Source organism: Doryrhamphus excisus, chromosome 11 (genome assembly GCF_030265055.1).
Source record: "Doryrhamphus excisus isolate RoL2022-K1 chromosome 11, RoL_Dexc_1.0, whole genome shotgun sequence".
Taxonomy (NCBI): Eukaryota; Metazoa; Chordata; class Actinopteri; order Syngnathiformes; family Syngnathidae; genus Doryrhamphus; species Doryrhamphus excisus.
In genome coordinates this window covers 18922495-18932125 of record NC_080476.1, presented here as the reverse complement: position 1 = coordinate 18932125, position 9631 = coordinate 18922495, and positions in this window count along the sequence as shown.

The window sequence follows — 9631 nt, the reverse complement described above, 5'->3', positions numbered from 1 at the left end:
TAAGAATATTTTAAGCCTAATGACGCCACTGTACTGTACACACCCTCCTACGTAAACATGTAAGATTATGACACTTGACTGACTTATTTGCTCATGGGAATGTAAGAATCAAACCGCTGCCATACATTATTCACACACACACACACACACACCAGCACAGCAGTTTCTGCTGATGTGCAAGTCCTTGAACATGTGCATCGGACGTCTGTACAGGACTTTGGCTTTAAGGGGAATTATGGGAGACGTGGGAGGCTGTCATCCAGGAATGTAATGTGTGTCATTTGTCTGCTGCTTTCCTCAGACAAAGAAAGCTTCTGGGATGAAATGTCAATCACAAAAAATGTCGGCTCTAGGGCATGAAATATGGCGGCGGTGAACATTAAAAAAATCACGTTTAAGTCTTAGACTTCATAGAATCTGCAAACCGAAGTAGCAATTTTAGCTACGTATTTTTAAAAAAAAAGTCAATGGCGCTCTTCGTCTGCAACAACCCCCCCCCCCCGAAGCGCGCTCTGGTTCTAAAATCAAAAATAGCTTTTACTGTCACCATCAACCACGCCGTTCCTTAATCTCTTCAAGGAGATCCATTACCATATTAATAATGAGATGTGAACCAGTCGTAGATTAAATCCAGCAATAAAGCAGCCTGCAAGGCACTGGCACTGAGTCATTTTAATGACAGTGGGATAATTAGAAGTGCTTTCATCGCAACTGATAGACAAGAGTCCCTCACACGTTCTCTTCTCGCTTCGAAATCTATGCCGAAAACAACCGCCTTTGACCTTTGACTCAAGTCGGCTCACAAGTGTAACTTGTAAATTTTGGTCAGAATTAAAGGAAAACATTTTTCCTCACGAGGGTCGCGGGGGTGCTGGAGCCTATCCCAGCTGTCTTTGGGCAAGAGGCAGGGTACACCCTGGACTGGTGCCCAGCCAATCACAGGGCACATATAGACAAACAAGCATTCACACTCACATTCATACCTATGGACAATTTGGAGTCACCAGTTAACCTAGCATGTTTTGGAATGTGGGAGGAAACCGGAGTTTAATTTAATTTAATTTAATTTAATTTAATTTAATTTAATTTAATTTAATTTATTTTATTTTATTTTATTTTATTTTATTTTATTTTATTTTATTTTATTTTATTTTATTTTATTTTATTTTATTTTATTTTATTTTATTTTATTTTATTGTGAGGAAAAAGCGGCACAAAATGAATTGAATTGAATTGAATTGAATTGCATCTCTGTGTGGAGTTTGCATGTTCTCCCCGTGCATGCGTGGGTTTTCTCCGGGTATTCCGGTTTCCTCCCACATTCCGAAACATGCTAGGTTAATTGGCGACTCCAAATTGTCCATAGGTATGAATGTGAGTGTGAATGGTTGTTTGTCTATATGTGCCCTGTGATTGGCTGGCGACCAGTCCAGGGTGTACCCGGCCTCTCGCCCGAAGACAGCTGGGATAGGCTCCAGCACCCCCCGCAACCCTCGTGAGGAAAAAGCGGTAGAAAATGAATGAATGAATGAATTTTATTTTATTTTATTTTATTTTATTTTATTTTATTTTATTTTATTTTATTTTATTTTATTTTATTTTATTTTATTTTATTTTATTTTATTTTATTTTATTTTATTTTATTTTATTTTATTTTATTTTATTTTATTTTATTTTATTTTATTTTATTTTATTAATGAATGTAATTGAATGTAATTGAATGTAATTGAATGTAATTTAATTTAATTTAATTTAATTTAATTTAATTTAATTTAATTTAATTTAATTTAATTTAATTTAATTTAATTTAATTTAATTTAATTTAATTTAATTTAATTTAATTTAATTTAATTTAATTTAATTTAATTTAATTTAATTTAATTTAATTTAATTTTATTTTATTTTATTTTATTTTATTTTATTTTATTTTATTGAATTGAATTAATGTTCCCACCCTCACCTATGGTCATGAGCTTTGGGTCATGACCGAAAGAATGAGATCGCGGATACAGGCGGCTGAAATGAGTTTCCTCCGTAGGGTAGCTGGACTCACCCTAAGAGATAGGGTGAGGAGCTCAGCCATCCGGGAGGGGCTCAGAGCAGAGCCGCTTCTCCTTCACATCGAGAGGAGTCAGTTGAGGTGGCTCGGGCATCTAGTCCGGATGCCTCCCGGACGCCTCCCTGGGGAGGTGTTCCGGGCATGCCCAGCCGGGAAAAGGCCCCGGGGCAGACCTAGGACACGCTGGAGGGACTATGTCTCACAGCTGGCCTGGGAACGCCTTGGTGTCCTCCCGGTGGAGCTGGAGGAGGTGGCCGGGGACCGGGAAGTCTGGGCTTCCCTTCTAAGACTGCTGCCCCCGCGACCCGGACCCGGATAAGCGGAGGAAAATGGATGGATGGATGGATGGATGAATTGAATTGAATTGAATTGAATTGACTTTTATTTAATTGTGAGGAAAAAGCGGCAGAAAATGAATTTAATTTAATTTAATTTAATTTAATTTAATTTAATTTAATTTAATTTAATTTAATTTAATTTAATTTAATTTAATTTAATTTAATTTAATTTAATTTAATTTAATTTAATTTAATTTAATTTAATTTAATTTAATTTAATTTAATTTAATTTAATTTAATTTAATTGTGAGGAAAAAGCGGCAGAAAATGAATTTAATTTAATTTAATTTAATTTAATTTAATTTAATTTAATTTAATTTAATTTAATTTAATTTAATTTAATTTAATTTAATTTAATTTAATTTAATTTAATTTAATTTAGAAAGCAGGAAGTGAACAAATGTAACAGTTAGCCGTAACAAAAAAGCACACAGAACACTCAAATACGCGCTACCTAGCTAGGTAGGTAAGTACTTTATTCATCCCCATGGGGAAATACACGGTGCTCGTCGAGTACTTTTCTTTTTTTTTGTTTTATTTAACTTTTTTTGTTAAATGATATATTTCCAGAATGTGCCGTCCCCCAAGCGTTAAATGGCCCCAGGACGGCACTGTGGAGACCCCTGCCCTGAAAGAACAGCCCCCCTTACTGCTGCAGCAGCCATGCATAGTCCAAGAAGAATGGTCGGCATGGTAATGGAAGGTCACCTGGAAAGTCAAGTTGTGAAGACAAGAGGCCTCCTCTGATGTTTTTTCACAGCGCGGGTGTCCGCCATTGTCAGACTTGAGACAGAAACGCAGGCAGGTAAGCCAATTTGTGCTGAGGTCTCATTAGCCGCCCCTGGGGGCTGGGCGACTGAGGAGGACTAGATGAGTGGGAACGCTGCGGTATGAAAGACCAGGAATAAGAGGAACAATGGAGAAGGACTCCACACACAAAGATTACCTTGATAGACATCTTTAGGGATGACTGGATGGCTGTTTGTGGGACCAGGATGGCTGTTTGTGGGACCAGGATGGCTGTTTGTGGGACCAGGATGGCTGTTTGTGGGACCAGGATGGCTGTTTGTGGGACCAGGATGGCTGTTTGTGGGACCAGGATGGCTGTTTGTGGGACCAGGATGGCTGTTTGTGCATGAAAACAAGCGTGCATAGCAAATGCCTTTAACTTATGATGGCTGCACGCGCACAGCTGCCTGCGTGGTGGTGTACGTGCTCGCAGAAAGCCCATCTGTACGTCTTCATGATGGGAATAATTGAGTGGTGGAGGACAGGGCTTATCACCGCGGGGAGCCAGCTGCATTTGTTGAGGGATGGGCGGACGACCTCCGATCAGCTCTGTCTCTCCTTCAGAACAAAGATGGAGAGACAAATAAACATTTTGTGGGGGGGGACGCTGGATGGATTGAGGCATGACAAACGTCTCTGGGCTGGACACCGGGGGCCGGGTGCCAGGTGCCGGGGCAGATGCCGGGGACCGGGCACTGGGGACCGGGCACCAGGGACTGGGCGGCGGAGACCAGGCGCTGTGCACCGGGGGCTGGGCGGCGGGGACCAGGCGCTGGGCACCGGGGGCTGGGCGGCGGGGACCAGGTGCCGGGGGCCGGGGACCAGGCGGCGGGCACCGGAGTGGGTGCCGGGGACCAGGCGGCGGAGACCAGGCGGCGGGGACCGGGCGGCGGGGACCGGGCGGCGGGGACCGGGCGGCGGGGACCGGGCGGCGGGGACCGGGCGGCGGGGACCGGGCGGCGGAAACCGGGCGGCGGAAACCGGGCGGCGGAAACCGGGCGGCGGAAACCGGGCGGCGGCGACCGGGTGGCGGCGACCGGGCGGCGGGGACCGAGCGGCGGGGACCGAGCCAGGTGCCAGGCACCTGGGGCTGGGCGGCGGGGACCAGGCGTCGGGCACCGTAGGCCGGGCGGCGGGGACCAGGCGCCGGGCACCAGGGGCGGGTGCCGGGGACCGGGCGGCGGGGACCAGGTGCGTGCCGGGGACCGGGCGGCGGGGGGTGGGGCAGGGACTGGGGACCAGGCGGCGGGCACAGGGTGCCGGGGCATGGACCAGGCGCCGGGCACCGGGGCTGGGCGGCATGGACCAGGCACCGGGGGCCGGGCACCGGGGACCAGGTACCGGGCACCGGGCACCAGGGGCCGGGCGGCCCAGGCGGCCCAATTAATTAATTGTGATTAATCACCATTTCATTGCAGTATTACATATACACGTTTCTATATGCGGGCTTGCCCTGAGTCTCTTTAATAGTAGCAGGACACTTAACTGCGTTGTGTTCAGTGACAGTGTTGCATTCAAAGACATTTAGATTTATTTTACAGTGGCATGCATGCCCCCCCCCCACCCCCCGAAAGTCAAAGAAGAACGTAGAAGAGGCCAGATACTGCAGAGACAAGCATGTCTGCACTTTGTACAATACAAAGTGTTCAAGACAAACACTCGCATTGATTAGTGACTTTTTTTGGTTGAGGTCCGTTAAAAGGGGCGCTAATTCACCCCCCCCCCCCCCCCCCCCCGCCACCCCACCGGGGCCCGGCCCTGGTACAGATACAAGAGACTGCAGTGGCATGGAAATAATGGCCACATTCACTCCTTTAAAAACATCACACAATTACAATCAATCAGTGACATCATCCCTCACGATGCCTTCACTTGCATCAGGACAACATAACTCCCCCCACCCTTGGCACCAAAACACAATATCTCCATCAGCTTTTATTCTGCTGCTGTCGACTTTATGCCAAGACTTTTATTTAATTCAGAAAACAGAGAGTCATTTGAAGAGCGGAGTGTGGAAACTGCGGGTTGGGGGCTGCTAGGTGACGCTCCACTGGGCCGCACCAACAACAGGGGGATGTTTTTCCTCCAGCATGGAGGACACACATTTAGGAAAAGCAGAGTGGGAATGTGATTTTTTTTTACCTCATAATATGATGACAAGGAAGCAAAACAATAACATTGGGAAATTGTTACAATTGAAGAAAATAAAGTCCTAATTAGTCCTAAATTAGCTGTAATCTTCCAAAAATTATAGCAAAAATATTAGAGAAAAGGGAAAAAATTAAGGCAAAAAAAAAATTCTCCAAAAGTTTTGGGGAAAAATATATTAACAGAATCAAGACAGTATTATGGGATGAAAAAAAATTTATGAGAGGAAATTGGTAAAAAAAATAGCTGTAATCTTCCAAAAAATATAGCAAAAATATTAGAGAAAAGGGAAAAAATTAAGGCAAAAAAAAAAATTCTCCAAAAGTTTTGGGGAAAAATATATTACCAGAATCAAGACAGTATTATGGGATGAAAAAAAAATTATGAGAAGAAATGGGTAAAAAAATAGCTGTAATCTTCCAAAAATTATAGCAAAAATATTTGAGAAAAGGGAAAAAAAGTAAGGCAAAAAAAAATTCTCCAAAGGTTTATGGGAAAAATATTTTACCAGAATCAAGACAGTATTATGGGATGAGAAAAAAATTTACGAGAAGAAATTGGTAAAAAAAAAATAGCTATAATCTTCCAAAAATTATAGCAAAAATATTAGAGAAAAGGTAAAAAAAAGTAAGGCAAAAAAAGTTTTCTCCAAAGGTTTGGGGAAAAAATATATTACCAGAATCAAGACAGTATTATGGAATGAAAAGAAAATTTACAAGAAAAAATGGGTAAAAAAAATAGCTGTAATTTTCCAAAAATTATAGCAAAAAAATATTAGAGAAAAGGTAAAACAAGTAAGGCAAAAAAGGTTTTCTCCAAAGGTTTGGGAAAAAATATATTACCAGAATCAAGACAGTATTATGGGATGAGAAGAAAATTTACAAGAAGAAATGGGTAAAAAAAAATAGCTGTAATTTTCCAAAAATTATAGCAAAAAAATATTAGAGAAAAGGTAAAACAAGTAAGGCAAAAAAGGTTTGCTCCAAAGGTTTGGGAAAAAAAATATTACCAGAATCAAGACAGTAAGTATTTTGGGATGAGAAGAAAATTCACGAGAAGAAATGGGTAAAAAAAAATTGCTGTAATTTTCCAAAAATTAGCAAAATATTACAGAAAAGGGAAAAAAAGTAAGGCAAAAAAAATTTCTCCAAAGGTTTCAGGGAAAAATATATTACCAGAATCAAGACAGTATTATTGGATGAGAAGAAAAGTTATTTATTTAATAAATATTAAATTTTATTTTATTTTTTTTTATTTTAAATAAATATTTAATTTAATTTAATTTAATTTTAAGTTAATTCAAGAAACAATACAAGCAGTTGATGTTTGCTAAATACAAGGATGAAGAGTCTTAAACCAGTTTATATTTAATTTAATTTAATTTAATTTAATTTAATTTAATTTAATTTAATTTAATTTAATTTAATTTAATTTAATTTAATTTAATTTAATTTAATTTTAATTTAATTTTAATTTTAATTTTAATTTAATTTAATTTAATTTAATTTAATTTAATTTAATTTAATTTAATTTAATTTAATTTAATTTAATTTAATTTAATTTAATTTAATTTAATTTAATTTAATTTAATTTAATTTAATTTAATTGTGGACTATTATGTATTATTATTAGTAGAGGTACATCAATTTTTTAGGAATCCACAACTCAATACAAGGAGCCGAATAATGAGCATAATATGTCCCCTGTACCTTTAAGAGTGTATATTAAATTAGGCAAGTAAATAGCTAACACAGAACTACAATCACGGACCACAAATGGCCCCCGGGACACACTTTGGATACACTACATTAAACCTTAATGTATGGATTTCTTATTTATTTGCATTTCTGAATGTTTTCACTGTAAAAATAACAAATGTGTATATTTGGATTACATTGGATTTACCTATGCTTTGGTTAGAGTCTGGATAATGATGTTAACCAAGGTATATTAGATTATTGTATTGTTCAAATTCAAACAAATTCATCAGAAGGCCTCCGGAAGAAGAAACCGGAATAACAGTTTGTGTTTTAATGCTAAATAAATTTACTCCACGTCTGTGCAAACCCCCCCGGGGCAGGGGTGGGGGGGTCACGGCGATCTAATTGGACGCCCGTCCCGCAGTTACATCACCACATGCAAGATGTCCGATGGTCAGCACTTTATGATGTGTGTTCAGGCTGCAGGCTGTGTTAGCATCCTTCATGCTAAATAAGTCATCGCATAACAGGATGGGAAGCTCAGCGCTAACCTCGCTGGAATATTATGTATTAGGTGATCGTTATTGCAAAAATATTAAAAATAACCATCGGTACTTAATTCATACATTTGTGCGGATAAGGTCGGGTTAACCTAGATCCGCACATCACGTGCCGCCATGTTTCATTTCGAGATTGGCGCGTAATGCCGCCCGTGCAATTTTTAGCGTCGCTGCTAAATGACAGATTAATCACACTGGCGTGAGCCGATGTAATCCGATTCCATTCCAGGTCCGTTGTGTGCAAATCTCATGTCATCATGATGGAGCTTGGTGGGCGTGTCCCAATTGGAGGCAGACATGAGCAAACGCACACCGCATCGTCCAACAGGAATACTGTTATTAGCAAGTACGTTTGTAATAAATAAATTCAACATATTAAGAGGGAAAAGTTATAATTTCATCAGAATAACATCATATTATAAGAAAACAAATACTGACATTTCGGACATTAGCATATAGTTGAAATATTAAGGAAAAAATATATTTTAAAAAGGTAATATAAGAAACATACTAAGCAAAATGATGATCATGTGAAAAATTATAATTCATTCATTTATTCATTTTATACCACTTTTCCTCACGAGGCGAGGTACACCCTGGACTGGTCGGAAAAATTATAATATTATGGGAATTTAGTCAAAATATTATATATATATATATATATATATATATATATATATATATATATATATATATATATATATATATATATATATATATATATATATATATATATATATATATAATAAAAATAAAGTCATAATTTTAAGAAGATAATTTACAAGCAGGAGTTGAAATTGTTGGAAAATGTATAAAAAAATATAACAGCAGAAATTTAATTTTTAAAAATAATTTAAAAATAAATTACATTTAAAAAAAATAATTTTAAGAGAATAAAGAATACATGAACACATGAACACATAAAAAATAACAACATAATTCTTTTTAAATAATTTAAAATAATTATTTATAAATAAATAAAATAAATAAAATAAATAAAATAAAGATTTTAATAATTTTAAGAGAATAAAGAATACATGAATACATAAATAAATAAATGCTGAATGTAATGGAAACTATAGTCTATTAATAATGGTCTAAAAATTGGAAGCGCGTTGCTTAATATTGTCATAATTATTTTTATTTATTTATAATTATTTTTTATAATTTTTTTAGACAATGTCTGTGTTACTACTTTATACATATTTCGTCCAGAAAAATGAAAAGTTATTATAAATATTATAAAAAATACTTATTATTATAAATATTATGGGAATAAAGTCAAAATATTATGGTATGGAAGTTGGAAAATGTATAAAAAAATAACAACAGAAATGTATTTTTTTTATAATTTAAAAATAAATAAAAATAAAATAAAATAAAATAAAATAAAATAAAATAAAATAAAATAAAATAAAATAAAATAAAATAAAATAAAATAAAATAAAATAAAATAAAATAAAATAAAATAAAATAAAATAAAATTATTGTTATAATTATTTTTGTTACATTTTTTAATATATTTTTTTAGACAATGTCTGTGTTACTTTTTAAAAAATAAATCTTAGCCATCAATCCATGTTTTTGTGACGATTCATTCTCCCTGCCATCGCCCCAATCGACTCGCTCGACAATCGACTCTCTTGCTGTATGAATGGAAAATGTATTAAAATTTTGCAACAGAAATGTATTTTTTAAAATAATTTAAAATAATTTAAAATAATTTAAAATAATTTAAAATAATTTAAAATAATTTTAAAATAATTTAAAATAATTTAAAATAATTTAAAATAATTTTAAATTATTTAAAAATAAATAAATTAAATACATCAATAATTTAGTTAAATCTATTAATCTATTAATAATGGTCTAAAAATTGGAAGCACGTTGCTTAATATTGTTATAATTATTATTTTTTTAATTTTTAGACAATATCTGTGTGTTTTTTTTTATATAAATCCTAGCCATCAATCCATGTTTTCGTGACGATTCGTTCCCCCTGGCGTCGCCCCCATCGACTCGCTCGACAATCGACTC